Below are 22,529 nucleotides of genomic sequence, written 5' to 3'. Positions count from 1 at the left end.
TAAATATCTTTAACCTGATAAGTATTACATGGTATATGCATGTATCAAAATATCATGTTATCTCATTAACATAATTTTATGTTACATAATTTTATGTGACATAAAAATAATTTTTATGTTAGTTAAAAATTAATTTTTAAAAACTTCTTTTCCTAAAAACTACTTGGATATCAAAATTTATACTAGTCAGGATTTTTCAAGAAAAATCAAATGGATAGGATTTCAGATTCATTCACACACACACACACACACACACCCCTACGCACACCCACAAATTTATTACAAGTATTTGCTTATGCAATCCTTATAATAAATTATAAGAATTTTAACCAACAAGCCCTAAGATCTTCAGAGTGAGCTGGAAAGTTGGATATATAAGGCCAATAGCAAACTTTCAGTCCAGTCCAAGTCCAAAGACTGGGAAATTAGGAGAGTCAATAGTGCAGTTCTAGCCTGAAGGTCCGCAGGCTAGAGATCCAGGAATATCCGACATTTCTGTTCCAGTCTAAAGAAGAAAAAAACAATGCCTCATTTCAAAGGCTGTCAGGCAGGAAGAATCCTCTCTTGTTCAATTGAGGGTCAGCCTTTTTGCTCTATTCAGGCCTTCAAAGGATTGGATGAGAACCGCCCACTTTATGGAAGGCAATCTGCTCTACTTAGTTTATCCATTTATGTGTTATCTCATCCAAAAACATCCTCACAGAAAGACTCTGAAGAATATTGGACCAAATATCAGGGTACCCTGTGACCTTTTCAAATTGATACATAAAATTAACCATTATAGCTGCCTGAGTGGGACAATTTTGGGTGCATTCTAGATAGGTTTTCAAATAGTCTCAAAGAGTAAAGCCCATGACAGTGTATTACATTTGTAATACACCCACCCTTGTTGTAGGGGGTGAGGATCATTGGTAAAGCAACTGACTACCATAAGAGAGACTCTATGTTCAATCCTCCAGCACTGAAGAGAAGGAGAAGGAACAAGATAATACACTCTAACCATTTATATCCCTGTTCTGTCTTTCCAGTAACTCTTTCCTTTTCATCACATCACATAACAGAATAATCTATAGGCACACCAACTCTTACACCAGGCTCTCTTTTATGGTAAAAACCTACATAAAGACATTTGGAAACCTGTAAGACACTGGAAAACTGAGGCACATTTTTTTTCATGTTATAATTATTCTGACTTCTCTTCCTGTGTCTGCTCCATCTGGTCAGGTTGTTACCTGCTGCCTCACAGCTGCATTATGGCTGCCACTTAGAACAAATATGCTCAGCTTACCTGAAGCATCTCCCTCTGTTTCACTACATAAGTAAATACTACCATCTTTCAATGTCTCAAATTATTCTCAATATTTTCATAAAGCCTTTGCTGACTCCTTTAGCCTTCAATAGTCTCTAAAGATCCCAAGATCTTTAGCTAATCTGCCTTCTTGCCTTTGATATTCAGAGTTTCTTATGTTTATTTTATTTGTAATGACAAGACTTTTAAGTTGCATTTAGTGAGGTAATAGGAAGAATAGATATATCCATTTTTAGTGAAAACAGAAGTCTCACTAATAGATTTTATATTGTCGAAGCACTATTTTATCTCTTAGAGCAACATAACTTGGCTAAATATGTATACAGTTGTACACCAATAAATTAACTGCAAACATTTTATTTAGGATTTTGCTCATCTATGATATGGGTGCATAAACTTAACATGTATTATCCATTTCTGATTTCTATATCATGCTTATACTGGCCTTAGGAAATTAATTGGCCCATTTTTTCCTCTTTCTATTCTGTGCCCATCCTACTTTTATAGTCAAATTTATAAAACATTGGATTTATCCTTTTTGTGTATACTTGATAAAATTTATTTTTTAAACTATTCATTATATTTCTTGGGGAGCCTATTCTAATGATTCTACTTCCTTAGTAATTTTTTTTAGTAAGTCTTGGAAATCCATATCTCTAAGAACATTTATTTTTTTTTTAATAATTTAATGGTCTTAGAAAATTTCCCATTCCTTTTAAGTCTAAGTATAAATTGTCAGGATCTTAGAATTTTTCAAAATCTCCACTGCATCTTTAATTATATCCTTTTAATAATAATATTGTTGAAATATGTATTCTTTAATCAATTTTGTTAAAGATTGTAGATTTTATTAAAGTTTTAAGGAACCATTCAAAAAAAAAAAAAAGAAATTCCTACCACACGATTGTGTATTCAACTATATTCTGTCCTAAATAGTTCATTATTGTTCCATAACTTTGTGATCTGAATTCACTACATCTATGAATTTTAACAGTCAATCAATGTAGCCTCACATATATAATTGCAGGGACTTCAGCACCAACTCCCTAGATCTATGGTATTTCCAGGACTCCAAAGTATGTTGCAATATATTAAGGGCCAACAGTGCTTATATTCTGCACTAGCCCCCTGAGAGCTGTGCTTCAACACTGCTACTACTGCCATGAGAATATCACTGGATGTACTTTTCCCCTGCTGTTTTTTCAAGGACAGAATTTGTGTTGGATTCTTTGAGCTCTAGGTCAAAACTGCAGGAATAGGTAGAAAAGAATAGGAAGGTAAAAATCTTTCTTCAATTCTATGTCAATTTTTATTATTTGTCCCCCGACTCCATGCCATTACTTTATGCCTCTTAAATTTATCTTGGGTTTCTATCTCTGATGTCACTTACTATAAGAGCTCACAAATGGTTCCTTCCAGAGGCTGTATGTGCCTCTTCTCTCTGGTCTCTTCATTATATATTTGGACACAAAACAATACTCTCTTCTTAGAGTGAGCTTTCTTAGACAAAACTACTGAAAACTTTTATGTAAATTAACCAATAAAAATAAAGTTTGGGTATGCTGAGAGAAGAAAAGAGTGGCAAGTCAGTCACAAAATTGTCACTTGGTGCTTATTTTGGAAACCTTACTACAAGCTTCCACCCTCCCTTTCATTATGGATGACTATCTACTCAGACGCATGATCTTTGTTTTCCTCCTTCATCAAAATTAGAATACAGCACTCTATAAATAGTAGTGTAAAATAAACACTGGTTGAAAAGATTAGAAAAGAAACTCTGAGGACATTTTCAAACATTAAATGGAAAATTTTATAGAAAAGTAAAACCCATGCAGTCCAGAGACTTTATTAACCTATGAAATTGCTCTTATAATTTTTAAAAATATTTTTTAGCTGTAGGTAGACTCAATACCTTTATTTTATTTATTTATTTTTATGTGGTGCTGAGGATCAAACCCAGTGCCCCACACATGCTAGGCAAGCACTCTACCACTGAACCACAACCCCAGCCTCTTATAATTTTTTAAAAAATAATATTGCAGTTGTTATTGTCAGAGATTGCATTAATAAAAATCTCGCACCTTGAGATTCCTTAAACTAAGGAGCCTTGTCTTGCTCTAGCAGCCCCTTAGAGGGAAAGGTCATTTTCATCCGCTTTAGTATTAATGATCTAATTATTTGTGTATTATCACAAAGAAGGATAAGTAGAAAGTAGACTGGAGAGTAGAGGAATGAGGTGAGGGGAAGGAAGGAGAGGAGGGAAAAAGGAAGTACTGGGGAATTTAATTGAGCAAATTATGTTATTTTCAAATACAGATATGTCACAACTAGTCCTACTGTTGTGTATAATTATAATGTTTCAATATAAACATTAAAAAGGAAAAAAAATTCCAAAAAATACAAAGAAGTCCAATTCTTAGAATATCCTCCCTTCTATTTAGTTTTTAGTTGCTCATCTTGATCTTCTTCCTCTTTTTTATCACTATTTTAAATTTGTTTGTTTAGATATACTTGACAGTAGATTGTATTTTGACTTGTTCTATATACATGAAGTATAACTTATTCTAATTAGGATATCATTCTTGTGGTTGTGATATTCTTTCTCTTTATTTATTAAATTACTATGAGGGAAGGAACACACATCTCACAGTATTTTGGAGGTACAAAAAATATGGGATCCTTGAAGATTAATGCCATATGAGTATGAACTGATTTTTTTTTAAAAAACCAGGAAACAAGTTAATTAAAGATCATAAAGATGGTAGATGAGTTGCAATGACATTTGGATGTTCCAAAGAGTGAGTGGGATCTTAGTACGAGGCTGAGCCACTAGGAGTAGAACAGCAATGACATTGAGGAATTGAAAGGCTAAATTTTTGGAATGAATGAAGATTTTTGAGGATGATATCCTACGTCATATGTATAGACTCCATTATGTGTGTGTGTGACATGGATACACTTTCCTCACCATATTATGCAAAGTATTTCATGTTTATTCTAGAGCCCTTTGATTGTAGACAATATTAGGGGGTTGGGATTATACAATATATTCTACAAGATATAGTATTTTCTTTATGTCATTATTTTTTATACAAAAGAAGGAAAACTATCATGATCAGTTTTTCAAATGACACTAGTAGGTAAGTAAAGAAGCATATAAATTAATCTGAAATCTTTTGAAGAATGGACAGGTATTCAAAGAAAATTTTAAGATGCCCAATTTATTCTTCTTTAATGAAGAACAATCACCACTCAGTGTAAGATCTGACCTATTATTCATTGTCATTCCAGGCCATAAAAAACAGATTTTAAAGCTTGACTGCCCATCTGTTTTAGTTGGCATGATTAATAAATATCTGCCAGATGCTGTACTAAATCCATGTTTTTAGCTTTTTATGACAGGTGAGTCTTTATTTATTTATTTTTTGAAGCAAATATACTGCATACTCAGTCCACCCATCACTCAATGGAGAAGGGTCAGAGGGGAGATAATGATTATCATAATAATCCCAAACATTATAATAACTACTTCTGAATTAGATTTGCTTACATTTAATAAGTATATGCATTTTATTTAGGTCCTTGATGCATCATTTTGTTGAAATTAACACTTGTATTATTTTCTAATGTATTTATGGAGGTATAGGAATATGAGACTAATAGGTAAGGAATTGCCCATTTGATGTGATAAACTCAGAATACTTCTTTCATTCTCATGTAGTTTACTTTTATTTTGACTAAGTAGTCACACCCTAGGAGTCCTTAAATGTTGGAGTTCCTGTACTTTGTTCTGTGTGTGTGTGTTTGAAGATGAAGGAATGCAAGTAAAGAACATGACGTGGGTACACTTTTTGGTATGCCAGAGAGGAATGTTCAGTGGATTATTAAAGAAAGGTTCAATTATCTGCCCTAGAATATATAACTAAGAAAGAAGAAAACCTGGGAAGATGAGAACAAGGAGCAGCTGTTCAAGAGAAAGTATTTTCTGAGAATAGATATTTACTTGTTATTAGAGAGAAGTACTTCTGTATAGCTCACCTTCTCCAGAGCACTGGACGGCACTTGATATGCCGCAGACATCAGATGTTTTGAGTGAAAGCTTATATCATACAAAAACATGTTTTTAACCACCTGCTATTCATTTCCACAAGTAACAAAGTGATATTTAATATAGAACTGTATTTTTAATTAAAAAAATCTAAGCACTAAATCTCAATTTTATAAAGAAAATTTGAAATTGATGAGTAATGATATTTTGGGTACGGAACCATTCTGGTCTTTTTGTAGAGCTTTCTGAAAGGTCATTTTTACCTGTTTTATTTTACAGAATTTCTTTAGTATAAGCAATTTAATTATTTTCATATTATCACAAAGCTGGGAAATTATTAGAAAACCCTCATTCTATTCAGTTTCCAGTTGCTTATCTTAATCCTCCTCCTCCTCCTCCTCCTCCTCCTCCTCCTCTTCTTCTTCTTCTTCTTTTTCTTCTTCTTCTGGCTCTTAGTTTCTTTGAGTGATTGATGATTTTATACTTTCAGCCTTGTAGTGTTGGGGTACAAGGGCACACTAGCAGATGCTGGTAGATGTGGTAACTTCATTTCTTTGAGACCATGTTCCAAGAATCTAGCAAGCTCTTACTCTTTGCTATGACCCTGATAAGAATATCCTTTGCTCTGAAATGTGCAAGTAACAATTCTCACTTTTTCTATGTAGTTTTAATAATTATTATTAAATGTAAGATTCTTTATTTTCCTCACTTAACATACAATGTGATGGCAAAAATATATGGCAAATTAGCTCTAGCATATATGCAACGACTTATTCAAAATTGCCTGAAAATCCTGTCGAATAGAAAGGTAATTCATGATACCTATGGGATTTTGAATGTTCTAGTAGCCACAGTATAAAAAGAAAGAAGTGAAATTACTTTAAATAACATACATTTTCAGACATGGATCCACATATTAGCATTTCAACATATAATTCATATTAAAAATTATTAAGGAGATGGTATGCTTTTTATATGAAGCTTTCACAATCCAGTATATATTTTCTCTTTGCAGCACCTTTCAATTAGGATATACTTGATCTGTATTTATATTTCATAAAATGTACAGTTGATAATGATGATTTATGAGTACATTGTCTAAAACATACTGAAAAATTTTACAATAACTGAATAGAATATCCATTTTCAGACTTAACATTAAAATGAATTGAATGAAATAAAATAAGAATTTGAGTCTCAGTTGCATGAGCCATATTTCAAGCACAGTAGCCACATATGGTTTGTGGCTGTTGGATAGTGCTGAACTTGGGGCCAGGTGACTGTTTAACAGCAGGTCTTCACATTTGTAAATGAGATCTTCCAAGCTTCTATCACTCTTCAGACACTAGACCACTCACAGAATGATTTACTCAGGTCTCTGGCTGTCCCATTAGAATCTTGAACACCTTGGAATAATGATGTAACTGACTGAACTTCTCCATGGATGAATTGTTTTCAGCTTATCTCTGGGTAGGTTTTATTCTTTGCTGTCATGTTTCAGTTACTTCTTTTTTTTCATATTTATTTTCTTTTTTATTATTAGTTGTTCAAAACATTACAAAGCTCTTGACATATCATATTTCATACATTTGATTCAAGTAGATTATCAACTCCCATTTTTACCCTGTATACAGATCGCAGAATCACATCAGTTACACATCCACATTTTTACATACTGCCATACTAGTGTCTGTTGTATTCTGCTGCCTTTCCTATCCTCTACTGTCCCCCCTCCCCTCCCCTCCCTTCTTCTCTCTCTACCCCATCTACTGTAATTCATTTCTCCCTCTTGTTTTTTTCCCTTTCCCCTCACTTCCTCTTGTATGTAATTCTGTATAACCATGGGGGTCTCCTTCCATTTCCATGCAATTTCCCTTCTCTCTCCCTTTCCCTCCCACCTCTTGTCCCTGTTTGATGTTAATCTTCTTCTCATGCTCTTCCTCCCTGCTCTGTTTTTAGTTGACCTCCTTATATCAAAGAAGACATTTGGCATTTGTTTTTTAGGGATTGGCTAGATTCACTTAGCATAATCTGCTCTAATGCCATCCATTTCCCTGCAAATGCCATGATTTTGTCATTTTTTAGTGCTGAGTAATACTCCATTGTGTATAAATGCCACATTTCTTTTATCCATTCATCTATTGAAGGGCATCTAGGTTGGTTCCACAGTCTAGCTATTGTGAATTGTGCTGCTATGAACATCGATGTAGCTGTATCCCTATAGTACGATCTTTTAAGGTCTTTGGGGAATAGTCCGAGAAGGGGAATAGCTGGGTCAAATGGTGGTTCCATTCCCAGCTTTCCAAGGAATCTCCATACTGCTTTCCAAATTGGCCGCACCAGTTTGCAGTCCCACCAGCAATGTACAAGTATACCCTTTTCCCCACATCCTCGCCAGCACTTGTTGTTGTCTGACTTCATAATGGCTGCCATTCTTACTGGAGTGAGATGGTATCTTAGGGTGGTTTTAATTTGCATTTCTCTGACTGCTAGAGATGGTGAGCATTTTTTCATGTACTTGTTGATTGATTGTATGTCCTCCTCTGAGAAGTGTCTGTTCAGGTCCTTAGCCCATTTGTTGATTGGGTTATTTGTTTTCTTATTGTTTAATTTTTTGAGTTCTTTGTATACTCTGGATATTAGGGTTCTATCTGAAGTGTGAGGAGTAAAAATTTGTTCCCAGGATATAGGCTCCCTATTTACCTCTCTTATTGTTTCTCTTGCTGAGAAAAAAACTTTTTAGTTTGAGTAAGTCCCATTTGTTGATTCTTGTTTTTAACTCTTGTGCTATGGGTGTCCTCTTAAGGAATTTGGAGCCCGACCCCACAATATGTAGATTAGAGCCAACTTTTTCTTCTATCAGACGCAGAGTCTCTGATTTGATATCAAGCTCCTTGATCCATTTTGAGTTAACTTTTGTGCATGGTGAGAGAAAGGGATTCAGATTCATTTTGTTGCATATGAATTTCCAGTTTTCCAAGCACCATTTGTTGAAGATGCTATCCTTTCTCCATTGCATGCTTTTAGCACCTTTGTCAAATATAAGATAGTTGTGATTTTGTGAATTAGTCTATGTGTCCTCTATTCTGTACCATTGGTCCACCTGCCTGTTTTGGTACCAGTACCATGCTGTTTTTGTTACTATTGCTCTGTAGTATAGTTTGAAGTCTGGTATCGCTATACCGCCTGTTTCACTCTTCCTGCTTGGAATTGCTTTTGCTATTCTGGTCTTTTATTTTTCCAGATGAATTTCATGATTGCTTTATCTATTTCTACAAGGAATGCCTTTGGGATTTTGATTGGCATTGCATTAAACCTATAGTGAACTTTTGGTAATATCGCCATTGTTTCAGTTACTTCTGGTATGACCTTAACAGTTCTGGTGATTTATTTCTTATTATGTCTTCAATAGGTTGTTTATGAAAATGATCACATGAGTGTTATTACACAACCTCCATTAAAACGGTTCTCAATCTGATTTGTTACTCATAGGGGTGCCAGAAGAATCCATTTCTGTCTGGTTCTTCACAGTTCCAGGTACTAAAACATCCATGTAATGAATGAAAGGCACCTCCTCATTTACCACAAGATAAATTATAAAGACACTCTGGAACCAGTGGTGGATATTTATATATGGAGATTTATGGTTGGGATCTTTGTTTCTATGACATTTATGATTTTATAACACATTGACAATACCAAACTTTTATTGGTCATTCAATGACCATTGTTACCATGAATCCAAAGTTTTGATTGATTAGCAAAAATTTTATTTTGAAAATTTTCCCTTAAACTCATCAGTTTGAAAAATAATTTGCAATTTAGATGTTAATATGTGTTTTTCAACATATGGTTGTAAGTCACTTACTTCCAAACAATCTCAGATAGTTTTTTTTAAAAGACTGATTCCTGGGTATCTTTAGAGTTTCTGATACCATAGTTATTGAATAGAGCCAGGGGGTTCATCTTTTCAGTAAGTATCCATGTAATTCTGGTATACATGGAAGCTTGAAAAAATTAACTTATTGTGTCCCACCTGAATACCTGAAACTGCTAATGTGAAGGTTATTCAAAACCCTACAGGATTTTAGAATTTTTAAAAAACACTGGCTTTAATTTGTTTGGTTTGAATATTGTGTTTGTTTTCCATCTCACATTTTCTCTTTATTTTATGATCAAGTGGCCTCTTCTTGAGGCTCCATTCATACCTGTGTGTAGAAACAGAACAAGCAAATATTAAAGGGATACAAAAACCTTGTTAATTGGAATTTTAATTAGTTACATTATGTGATTTTTAGAAATAGAACACTTAAAAAGATAAATACTGGACCGGTTACAAGTTTTACATAGAGAGCAATTTCAACTAAAGTCTGACATACTACTATGTCTATATTTGGACTGTACAAAGACTTGTGCTTTCTTTATTTAAAATTTCCTACCTGCCCATATGTTTTTTTTAACCAAGACAGTTTAAAATGTAACATTTTTTCAAAAGTTATTTTAAGAAGACCTTCATTTTAGTTCATTTCATTTTTAAAATAATGTTTAAATGAGTCATATTCCATTTATGACTTTATTTTCCTAACTTTAGTGTAATTCAATTTAGCACTATCTTTGTGGTTGCTCATAATTTATATAGCCTGTTTTAATCTCATTATGATTTAATTGTTTTGCTTTTGTCATTTCCACAGGATTTTTTTTTTACATGTGTTCTATCTGGAGGTTTTGCCAAGTGGAAAGTCAAACAAAGAGAAATGTATTAATTACAGAAAGTAAATAATATGCATATCTTCATTGTTTATGGTTATCTATGGACTTTCAACACTGCCTTAAAAATTCTGCTATATATTTTCTAATAGATTCCCTTTCCTACTTTCTGAAAAAATTATTTATACCTTATTTTTCTTCATGTGCCACACCTCAGTTACACCCACACCCAGCATACCCTCCAATCACATATAACTCATCGAGGAAAATATGGGATGGTAGATTGGAACTAATCCCTGTGTGCTTCACAAGCAAATAGTTCTATATCTACCTTCACTGTCACCATTTCCTTATTATTAAGATGCAAGCAGTATCTCTTATCTCAAATAACCATCTCTCTTCTTGTGAGTTGGAGACTTTTGTCTCTCATCTCCTGGGCTATTTGACCCTCAGGGCTAGATTCTGCTCATATCCTGTCCCTGGTTATAAACTTATAATTTTCCCTGCCTGGAACATCGTTTTTCTGTGTGTCCTACATTATTAGTTTTCACTTTAAATATCACCTCAAAGAGATCTTTCTCACCACACTTTTTAATTAAAGTCTCCCTTGTTCTTCCTTCCAACCCCAATTAGTTCTCTATCACAACATCCTGTTTTCCTCTTTTTTTTTATGCATTGTAGTGTATGTGTTGATTTTCTGTCTTATTTTCCAGACTACAACCTGGAAGAGGGCAAGGACCATGTAGATCTTCCATGTTCCTAGTTACCTGGCATGATGTACAATGCCTGGCCCATGGTAATTTCTCAGTGAACACTTATTGGACACATAAATAATGTCTCTCAGATTGGTATTTTGATATTCCATAGCATAATAATTCTCCCATGTAAGTTAGTTTCAGTTTTTCAAGGGCAAATTATACTTCATAGCATATTTTATATGTCCATATCTATGTATTCATGCCATAATTTCTGGTTATGATTGGTTGATGTGACATTGCTGTGAATAATCCCTGGAACAGGGTAGTAGCTCAATTGCTAAAGGTTTCACCAGTGGTCAAAGACAGAGTTAGTTGCATTATATCATGAGGTATAGCCACTTAAAATTCTGGTACCTGGGAATCAGAATCTCAACATTTATTAGATTGATTCTAAACACAAAGAGAAAAAAAATATCTTCTGTCCACACATTTTTCTCTTAGGACAACTTGTTTCTTTCCCATTCAATGAGGTATTTATTTTCAGCACCAGCATATGTATTCCAAATACTAGGAAGTTTTTTTTTGTTTTGTTTTGTCTTGATTGCTCCACAGTCTTTTAGAACCAACTGTAGTCCAACTAATTCTCCAGAAGATTCTACCTCCCTCCCATGTTCTCTACAACTGTTGGCTTTGTATGTGTGTATGTGTGTGTGTGTTTGTGACTGGGAATTGAACCCATGGGTACCCTACCACCAAGCAACATTCCCAGTACTTTTTGTTTTATATTTTAAGACAATGTCTCACTGAGTTGCTGAGGCTGGTCACTATACTTTAGAGAAATGTCACTCTCTTTTCAGTTGGCTATACACTGTCTGCATTTTTTAATACCTTGATCAGTATCCTTTCTGCTTGTTTGAGCATTAGCATTAGTTGTCTAAACCTCTTTTGGTAGTTGTGACCTTCTACTAGGAGCTTAGGCTGAATACAAGAGTCCTCATTTCTCAACCCTTTGAGAAGATCAGAATATTCTGGCACTTTAACTAATTTAAAAATATTAATTTAAAATATTTATTTAAAATTTAAAAATATTAAAGTCCATGTCAGCACTAACACAGTGATGCTCCTCTGTACTTTCTTTCTATTTAGTGTTGTTCCCTGTCTCCTGGAGTCCCTCGGTTCTCTACACAAATTCTTAGTTTTCCCTTAATATAAGCTATAACATTCTCTGACTCTTCTTGCTAGACCTAAGCATTTTTCATACATACTTGTGTTTATCAGGGAAAAAATGATGTTTTATTATGTTTTGTTCACATCTGTCTTCACCTGAAATATTCTAAGATCTTTGAGGACAAGGAATATACTATTAAATGCATCTAGCTGTGCAGTCAGAGATCGGTGTTTGAATCAGTTTTTACCACTTTCCAGCTATGTAACTTTGAACAAATCACACAGCTTCAGTTGCCTCTTTTATAGAAACAGAATTAAAGAGCCAATCTCATAACAGTGTGAAGAATGCATAAGGCAAAGTCTAAAATGTGCATAAAAGGTGACCGGTATGATTCATGCACCTCTTAAGATCTCAGGTTATGGGGCATCTTTGATCTATAAGCAAGGCTGCTGAGTTCTGAAATCTATCCCTCTTTTTGCCCTGATGCTACATCATGTATGGGCTGCTCCCAGCCACTGAGTATGGTGGGCACACCAATGAAGATGCATTCTTAGAAGACATGGGAACACTCTTTATTTTCAAGAATTCTACTACCATGCCAAACTGTCTTAGAATTGCACTAAATTCTAAGGGTCTGCCCACACTTATTTATTTCACATTCTCCTTCAAAAAATGGTCAGATCTGCATCACAACCAGATAGCTTTCCCATGTTCCCTTAAAGGTGATTCTTGTTTGTTTTAAGTCTTCTTTGTCATCGGCTTCTTGAAGGACCTGGACTAGCATAGGTGGTTCTGAGAGTGATTTGAGAAAACAGGCTGTAATGGGATGAAAATTTGAGACTGAATCACCTATCACCTGGTGAGTGAAGACAGTGTAATTCTGGTTGGCAGTGGGGAATGAATAATCCATGGCACAAGGTAATAGTTCAATTGCTAAAGGTTTTACCAGTGGTAATCTAGGAAAATGTTCCTGGAAGAGAATGCTTTAGGCAGGCTCAGTGATATAGGTATTTGAAAGATATGGTGGGAACAATGCAACTGTCCACAAAGACAGAATTATTTGGTCATTGCTAAATTGCTTAGCCATGCTACATAGAGATAATGGTAGATTGAGGACAGTAAAAAGCAGTTAATGGCTAAGGGCAGTAGCCATGGGTTTCTCCAATGTCTTGTGAAGAGGTTCTTTTCTAATGGAAAAGCAGGTACTTCTTATAGAGTTCCAATGATATTTGAATACTCATTTGAGGAGGTCTGATATTCAAAAGTCTAGGACCACATACCAAACACAAGTTCCTTGTGGGGAGATCCTAGCATCTTGAAACACAGGATGGGACATCTGTTGATTATCCTTAATGATACTGACTACTGAGCTCACTGTTCCTCTTGGCTTTCAGGAGTAATATCCCTTCCCTTGTAAGATTTGGCATCGCCTTATGCTGGATGATGCTGTCTACAGCCTTTTCTCCACAAAGTGACAGGAACCTCCCTTGGGAAGGTGCCCTCACCCTTTATTTTGGTTGACAAGATGCTAATTAGGGTTAAATCCCTGTATGACCCAACTAGAGACGTGCTGGGCCTGAAAAGGGAGGAAAGAGAATATACACCAAGAAAACTACAAGAATCTGTTAGTATTTAGCAACAAGAGCCAGGAGAATATATTATTATTATTATTATTTTGGTATGGGGGATTGAACCCAGCGGTATTTAATCACCAAACTATATCCCCAGTCCTTCTTATATTTTATTTTGAGAAAGGGTATTGTTAAGTTGCTTAGGGCTTCACTAAATTGCTGAGGCTGGATTTTTAACTCTCAATCTCCCTCTTCCAGAGCCACTGGAATTATAGACATGTGTCACAACACTCAGCTGAGAGTGGATTTTGAGAGGACTTGACCAAGGGGGCTAGAATGTAAGACTGAATAATGAAGAAGTCATAAATATGAGACCAACTTTCTTAGAATATAGGATTAAAATCCTAGGAAGACAATGGGAACAGAACAAATTTAAAGTCTGGGAAAAGTTATTTTTTACCAATCAGCAAAGTGAAATCCTAAGGACAGTAAAATAAGGAATAAAGAGTCTGAGGAAACTGGATGTGTTCAAATGGATATACTATGTTTAGGACAAATGACCTCCCCATGTAGGACTATGTTCCATAGAAAAACTCAAAAGGTACTGTATCACTCAGGCCCTCAGGAACATACCAATGAGCAGGGCAAAAATGACTAAGTTCAGTGGTAGACCTCCTCCTCAGTCCAGATTTTCTATAGAAGAGATGATGAAAGAATGGGGCTCATTAACATCTATGGGAGGATGGTACCCTAAATAAAAAGAGGCCAGATGGCGTAGAGTTTAAACAGCAAAAGCATCATGGCACCCTACTTAGAAAGTGGGCCTTCAGCAAGTCCTGGGCCTTCAGAGAGTTAACAATGTAGGCATTGGGTCAATGGGCCCACTCAGTGGTCATTTCCTTTCAGTTGCTGAATGTATACAGTTGGAATTGACATACTTCATACTTGGCAGTTGGAGAAATATCCTCATTGAGTCTGTAGTCTGTGGATAGAAGCTATCATGGGGGGGGGGACAAGAGGGATTGGAGGGAGATTTGTGCCATCATTAAAGACCTAAAAGATGTAGTTATGATAGTTCTTATAATATTTCTTTTTATTTTTATAGTCTGTCTTTATTGAAATTCTGTCCTGAAGAATAATTACAAACCACTACAGATTTAGCAAGTAGTAGTCAAGGTCACAGATGCTCTGGCTAAAATGGAATCATTGCTAAGTGTATTATTGAGGTCTTAAGTACATACTACATGGTCAGTGATTTGGCAAATCCATTCTTCTCCAGTCCATGTAGAAAAGTAGATCATTAACAATTTGCACTTATGTGGCCAAATAATATGCATTTATAATTTTGCCTCTGGGGTAGGTTAACTCTCCTGGCTCTGTCATAATATACTGGAAATATTTTATATATTTATATATATAAAGTAGATTTGCTGTGGACAAATTAAACATGGAAAAATGATGATTATAATAATAAAAATTATAACACAAGGTAGATTAGTAGAGTAAAGCAAACAGATCGGGGAGGGAGGATGAGAGGAAAAGAGAGGGTACTAGGGAACAAGATTGATCAGATTATGTCATGTACATGTATGATTATGGCATAATGAAACCCACGGTTATATTTAATTATAATGCACCAACAAAATATTTTTAAAAATAGAACTGAAGGTCATGATCAATCTCCAGAATGCCATACAGATTCATTACAACAATGACACATTGATTGGACAAGAAGAACAAGAGGTGACTAGATTCCTGGAGTCTTAGTAAGACACTTAACATTCTGAGGGCTAGAGATAAATCCTAAGAAATTTCAATAGTGGGAAAAGAAGCAATATCGAAAGTATATGGCAATGCCTATTAAGATGAATTGATGTTTGTCCCTGGAATACTGTAACAAGGCCATGCAAACTGAATAAATAGCATACTTATTGAGAAACACCTGGATATTACTGGATCCTGATAGAGACAGAGTGCTTTATCTTGTGACAAACACAAAATGACCATATATTTGGAAATGGATATTATAAACTCTCTCAAACTTGCCAAATGGAAGTCAGATGTTCTTAGCAGCAGCCCATTATAAGATGGAAATGGTACATTTAGACCAAGCTCAAGCAGTAGCAGATGCACAAGTAGCTGCATGAGTAGGTAGCCATACCCCATGTCACCCAACATGATCGAACAGTGTTACTTCCCTGGTTTATGCCTATGTGGGGTCTTCTATAACAGGTAGAAATGTGGAAAAATTTAAACTAGGCTTCTTGTAGGGGATTAACAAATAGAAAACAATAGGATTTGGTTAACTTTTGTGTATATACATAATTATTCTTTATGTTCTATGGATGAAGAAACTGAGGCCAAGTGAATTAAATAAAATTCATAGGTAATGAATAAGGGAACTGAAAAACAGATGTCATATTATACTGTGCTTTGTATGACACCATCCTGTTTTTTCATGTTTACCACAGAAGGGTTTTATTTTTTTTTTCAGTTTGGAAAGAGAATCAAGTTCATTGTTACACATTAAATTAAACACAGTTAATGCCTCATATTTAAAACATTTAAAATGCCATGCCCTATTTGCTAACCTAAAAACTGGTATCTACATATGTTGAGTCACTTTTTTCAATTACTTGCAAAAATGGATAGAAACTGGGAGGGGCTGTGAATTTATGCATACTAATGAAACCTTAAAATAAAATGTTTCCATGTGCAACTTCCAGGCTTGTTGGATAACTTTACTTGATTGAAAATTACTTGAGAAAGATGAAATCATAAATTACCTTAAATTTACTGAAATCCTGTGAACCACCTATATTAAGTGTGAAGCTGATGAAGTTTCAGCTTAAAGGGAAGTAAGTTGAGAAAACAACATGGCTAAAATTCCAGTAAATTTACAGAAAGAAGGCTGATATTTAATATTAGTTCTAATGGGTCCAGTCAGTGTTAAGTAACATTGAAATATATTTCTACCACCATTGTGATTATTTAAAAATTACAAATATTAACACATATTAACTGTACCAATTAATGGGGTTTATTGTGATATTTCCATACATGAATATATCATGTACTGATCATGCCCACCAACCCTTTTTCTACCCTTAAAACCCCTCTTTTCTACTTCAGCAGCATCCTTCCAATTCCCTAAAAGTCACTCTTAATTTCTTACCATCCTTCCTCACCCTGGCCTGTCCTACTTTCTAGTGATCTCTGTTTTGTTCTGTACTTCTACAAGTTTTCTTATTGGTTTCCATAAATAAGTGAGAACATATGGTATTTGCCTTTTTGTTTCTGACTTGTTTCAATCAATATAATGCTCTCCAGTTCTATCCATATTGTTGCAAATGCCAGAATTTTCTTATTATATTATCATTACTACATTATATATTAGTTGAGTGGTAGTCCATTGTATAAACAGACCATATTTTCTTTATCCATTCTTCTACTGAAGGGCATGTGGATTGATTTCATATTTTGATTATTATGAATAGTGCTGCAATAAACATGGGGGTGGAAGTTATCTTTTTTGTTATAAAGATTTCATCTCTTTGGGGTATATACCCAGCAGTGGAATTGCTGGATCATATGATAATTCTATTGTTAATGTTTTGAGGAATTGCCGTGCTATTTTCTATAATGGCTATACTAATTTAAATTCTTACTAACAATGCATGAGAATTTTCTTTTCTCTACATCCTTGCTATAATTTTGTTATTTCTTATCTTTCTGATAATATCCATTCTAACTGGGGTGAAATGATATCTCACTGTGGTTTTGATTTGCATTTCTTTGATGATTAGTGAAACTGAAAAAAATTTCATATATTTGTTAACCACTTGTATGTCTTCCTTTTTGAAGTGTCTGTTTATTTAGTTAGGCCATTTTTTAAATTGGTTTGCTTCTTCCTTTGGTGTTCATTATTTTGAGTCCTTTTTATACTATAAATATCAACCTCTCCTTGGATGTACTATTTGCCAATATTTTCTCCCATTCTGTAGGTTGCCTCTAATTTGCAGTGCCAAAGCTTCTCAATTTTGTAAAATTCCATTGTCTATTTTTTTACTTTTGTTGCATCATTACAATTGTTAGAGTTCCATTTAGCATTAAAAATTCATATTTTCTGTTGTGAATATTCACTCTGAATATTTTCTGTTTCTACTACTAACAACTGATTCATTCATATATTCCCTCATTCAACAATCCATTAACTTACTATATATTCATTACTCTTGACTTGAATAATCTCTATTCACATTATTGAAAACAGGTAAATAATATTCATATATTATTAAATTATGATAAAGTAACATTTTACAGATGAACTGAATGAGGCAAAGAGAGTTTAGTAACTTCTTTGGTTTTGCATAGCAAGTATGAAAAAAAGTGGGGTGGAAAATAGGAGATGTTGCTCTAGAGTCTATTCCTCTATTTACCACACTTTTTCTCACAAATTTCATAGCACTCTACTCACCATTTCTCTGTATGTCACTTAAACGTATATGGAATTCTATCAGGAAAGCTAAATATAATGACAAAAAGAGGGTCTTTTGTTATGTATTTTTGTGCCTGTGGCAACTATTTGGGGCCATAGTAAGTTGCTTATTTTAAAATATTTTTGGAAATAACCTGATAGGTGTTGTGGCTGAGTTGGTATAGAATTTGACATTCTATATATGATAAAAATTATTGAAGATCCCTCTATATGTGATTTAGTTATGTCAACACAAATTAAGCAAAAACCTGAACAGACAATAAGTAATATGCAGCAAGGTTATTTTAAGAAAAGATGCAATTGGGGTTATATTGGTTAGAATTCTCTGTTATCCATAAAATATGGACCATAATAAATTATTCAGAATCATTCAAGGACATAGATATAGTACATATGATGTGTTTTATATTCAGAAATTTAAAAAAGGTAAATTGTCTATTACTTAAGGAACATGGTGACTGAAGTAACTTGGGAGATTCCACAGATAATACACTAGTATGATTTTTGGAAGGGAGTACCTATTCCCTTGAGGTCAGTGTAGTTTATTCACATCAGGAGTTTCAAAATATAGAGTTGGTTTCAATGGGTACAGGGTCTTATATATTGGAAATTAAAGCAGACAAATGATTGAGCTGAAAGAGATCCTAGAATGCATGAGATTACAAACAACTTGAAATTTTTCTTTCCAAAGCAGAAGTAATCTCATAGTTTGAGCCAGTATGAAGCTCTTATTGTTTTCAAAGCACTATATTGGATGTTCTTATAACCTATAACATCCTTTGAAATTAATTTAATGAACTGAGTTTACTAAAATAAAAAATAAAGAGTCTGTTACAATTTGGACAACCTAAACTGGGAATCCTATTATTACTTCCAACTGGTCCTGGGGTTTTGTTTCCCAGTTGTGTGTATTTGGGCCCATCTGCTTCCGTGGCACAGTGACAGCTCACACTCTTGTTGGAGCCTGACTTGCCTAGCTAAACAGGGGTATCAAGTCTCAAGTCAATGTTTAAATTGAAAACTTTCCACGGAGCTATGATTTATTAAGATAGTTCCTCCTTTATTTTGTATTCAGTAATAACACTTCAATGCTCAGCCATAATTGATTCATTAACATTTTGAAAATATATACCGTTTTATTTTAAAATTTATTTAGATTTATGGAAAAATTATAGACAGCACAGGCAGTATAGGCATATATCCTATGTTATTAGTGTCCTATACTAGTATGCCATTTGAAAGAGTTAATGAAACAATAGTAGTCAGAACTAATTAAAATCCATATTTTATTTAGAGTTCCTTACATTTTATCTAATATTTTTTTGTTTGTTTTTCAGGAGCTTTACATTTCATTATAATATCTCATTAGTTTTCTCTTGACAAATAACTCTTTCTCAGACTTTCCCTGTTTTTGGTGACCTTGACAGTTTTGAGGAGTGATCGTGTATATTGAGGACTATTCAGATAGAATTTGTTTCTGATTATTTTACCATGAGTAAACTAGGATTACGAGAGTTCTTAGAAGGGAGACCACAAAGGGAAGGACATTTTCATCATATTAATCAAGTATACATACTAAGGACATGATTTATCACTGTTGATGTTGATCTTCATCAATAGGATGAGATAGTTTTGATCTGGTTTCTCCACTACATAGATATCTGCCTCCCTTACTGTTGATCTACCTTTTTTGGAAGAAAGTCATTATGAGCAGCCCTCATTTAAGAAGTGGCCCTCATTAAAGAAGTGGGGCATTATCTTCCACCTCCTTGAGAGTGAGATGTCTATTTAAATTGCTTAGAATTCGGCATGAGAGAGCTACTATTTTTCATTTGTTTAATCACTTATTTATATAAATTTGGAGTCAGTGATATTTATTGTATACTTTGCACTATTACCAATACTAGCTTATTTATTTATGCTGATGTTGTACCAGTTTTGGCCATTGGAAAATCTTTTAGTTGGTTCCTATGCCCTTATAACATATCCCCAACATTGTGATTTATTTGTTTAACATGCTTATTTTATGGCAGGGCAACATACTGTAGTCCAACCATGTACATTTATTACTCAGTCCTAGGAACAAGTATTTTTCCATGGAACTACAGTTTCTTCTATTGAAGAATAGTGTTAGAAAACAAGAGCTTAATGCTAGTCATACTCATTTTACTGGGGTGTTATTGCTTTTAGGCCATTTCAGCTAACAGAACAAGGAAAAATATACAAGAGTTGTGCATATGTCCAGATATACATACATATTTCCCTTGCCCACTTCCATCTGTGTCTATATTAAGTTCAAACAAATGTCTACAATGTTAAGCCATCACCATCTGAATTCATACCTCCTGATTATCTACAACTTCCCATTCCAACAGTGAGAAACCTGGTTGCCACCATCCACCACCCATTTACTTAATCATTCAATTTTAGTACACATATTTAGTAATTTAAAAATTGTTAACCCTTGTCTTCATGGGGAATAAACTTTATGATCTAGGGTAAGATACACATGCACAATTCCTTTTACCTTTAGTTATAGACTCCCCTCAATTCTAGTGACTTAGAACATCATCTTTCCTTCACTTCCTTCAAGTGAGATAGTTTTATATTTGTAATATATTTAGATTACATTTTTTGTCACATTGTAAATTCCATTATATGATCCCTTGACTTCCTAATTTAAAAAATGCAGATATTAAGTTTCACTCTTTGGGCAATAAAGTTCTAAGGACTTTGAGAAATGCATAGTCACCTCTTCCCCATTGCAGTATCATATAGAATGCTTTCTTCACTCTAAAAATTCCCTGTCCCTCAAGCTATTCAATCCCCTCCCATTCCATAAGACTAAATTTCAAATTATACTTACTTTCTACCCAACTATCATTTTTCTCTTGAAATATTTTATATATAAAGGTGACCTAAATCTCAATTTCTGTTAGAAGAGTAATATTAAAATATGAAATCTTTGTAAGTGAAAGATCTCGTCTTTATTTTAAATGACTAAGACTGAAGTGAATCTTTATTCTGTATTGTGATCACTGCCAATATAATTGTGGAATGCTTTTAAATAGATAGTGTTGGTCAATGAGCATTAGATTATGAGTTAATAACAAAGAAGGGCAACTATTTGAACTGCAGAATGCTAGTATTAGAGGCTTAAGTGTAGCAGCAACAATGCCTACTATTAACAACCGAGAAACCCATAATAAGTTATTAAGTTTCAAGGCAAAAATATAGATAAAAATCAGAAAAAGTCTGAAAATTAAACAATAGTATATCAAACACCCACCTCACTGCATAGTAACTTGGAAATTCTTGAGAAAATCACATGAGAAGTAGAAAAAATAGCATGAGATCTAAAATTCTATTTACCTAATCAGTCTTCTTCCTCACTTTAGAAAACTTAATGTACTTAATGAGAATTAAAAATTAATTCCAATTACAGTATAAGTTATTGGAAAATAAATATTTGGGAAAGAAGTCAGCTCCTAACAAGATACTAAACTCTATTATTTAATTTTGATTTAGAAGAAAAGGCTAAGGAAAATATTTTTGTGTGTGTGATTAAGCCACAAGTTGTATGTTAGTTGGCTTTGTGTCACTGTGACCAATATACCTGACAAGAACAAGTTAGAGGAGGAAAAGTTTTTTTTGGCTTATGATTTGAGAGTCTCAGTCCATGGTCGGTATTCCTCTGTTCCAGGGGTGAGCCAGAAGAGCAGGAGGAAAGCCGCTCAGTTCACACCAGCCAGGAATTTGAACCCTCATTCAAGACTAATATATTCCCTAAGGGCATGCCCCTACTGACTCACGTCTTCCCTTCTCACTCTAAACATTCCTCCATTGTCTCACACAGGAGCTTTCGAGAGACACCTTTTATCCAAACCATAACAGATTGAAAAATCTTGTCATCTTCCACTTTAAGTAAATTAAATTCAATAAATATTTCTTGAATTTGTCTTTGCCCAGGCTAACCTCTGACTCGTGATCCTCCTGCATCAGCATCCTTAGCAGCTGAATTTTTAGGTGCATGGCAGACCATATTTCTTGATCACAAGATGTGTGGTAAAAAATGTGGTTTCAGTACAGAAAATTCCTAAAACATTAACAATTATAAGACTTCACTAAATGTCATTGCTGAAAATTTTTTTAATCCTGACTAAACTTGAGACTCTGGAGCTTCACCCAACTTTATGTAAATCAAGAATTTCCCCAAAGATTCATGTACTGCAGGCGTTTCCCCCAATGCAGCAGTATTCAGAGGTGGGGTTTATGGGAAGGGACTGGATCATGAGGATTAGGGATTCATCCATTGAGGAATTTGCAGTTGATTGGGCTATTGGGAGATGGTGGAAACTATAGGCAATGAAAACTAGTTGGAAGGAGTGGGTCCTTGAGGACATCTTTGGGGACTATTTTTCTTTCCTAGCACTTTCTCCTTTCTCTTTCTCTGCTTCCTGGATGTCATGAGCTGAACAATTTTCCTCTGCCATGCCTTTAACCTCAGGCCCAAAACAATGGAATCAGCAG

This window comes from Callospermophilus lateralis, chromosome 3, assembly GCF_048772815.1.
Source record: "Callospermophilus lateralis isolate mCalLat2 chromosome 3, mCalLat2.hap1, whole genome shotgun sequence".
NCBI classification, from domain to species: Eukaryota; Metazoa; Chordata; class Mammalia; order Rodentia; family Sciuridae; genus Callospermophilus; species Callospermophilus lateralis.
Note: the sequence above shows the minus strand (reverse complement) of the source record.